Raw genomic sequence first — 233 nt, 5'->3', positions numbered from 1 at the left:
AAGAAAATATTTGTCCTCAAAATTTCTTTTAACCATAAATCCCATAACCTCACCGATATAATATACACTGCGCTGAACGTTACATTTATGTAAGAATGACTCAACAACTCCATGATATATTACGTAAGTGGTTACAAGATGGATGCGCTCCTTGAGTAATTCGTACAATGTTATGAAGAAAACAATTCTATTAAATTCTGGGTTATATGGCTTGTTCATGGTATATGATAGGT

Source organism: Penaeus monodon, chromosome 22 (genome assembly GCF_015228065.2).
Source record: "Penaeus monodon isolate SGIC_2016 chromosome 22, NSTDA_Pmon_1, whole genome shotgun sequence".
Lineage (NCBI taxonomy): Eukaryota > Metazoa > Arthropoda > Malacostraca > Decapoda > Penaeidae > Penaeus > Penaeus monodon.
Note: the sequence above shows the minus strand (reverse complement) of the source record.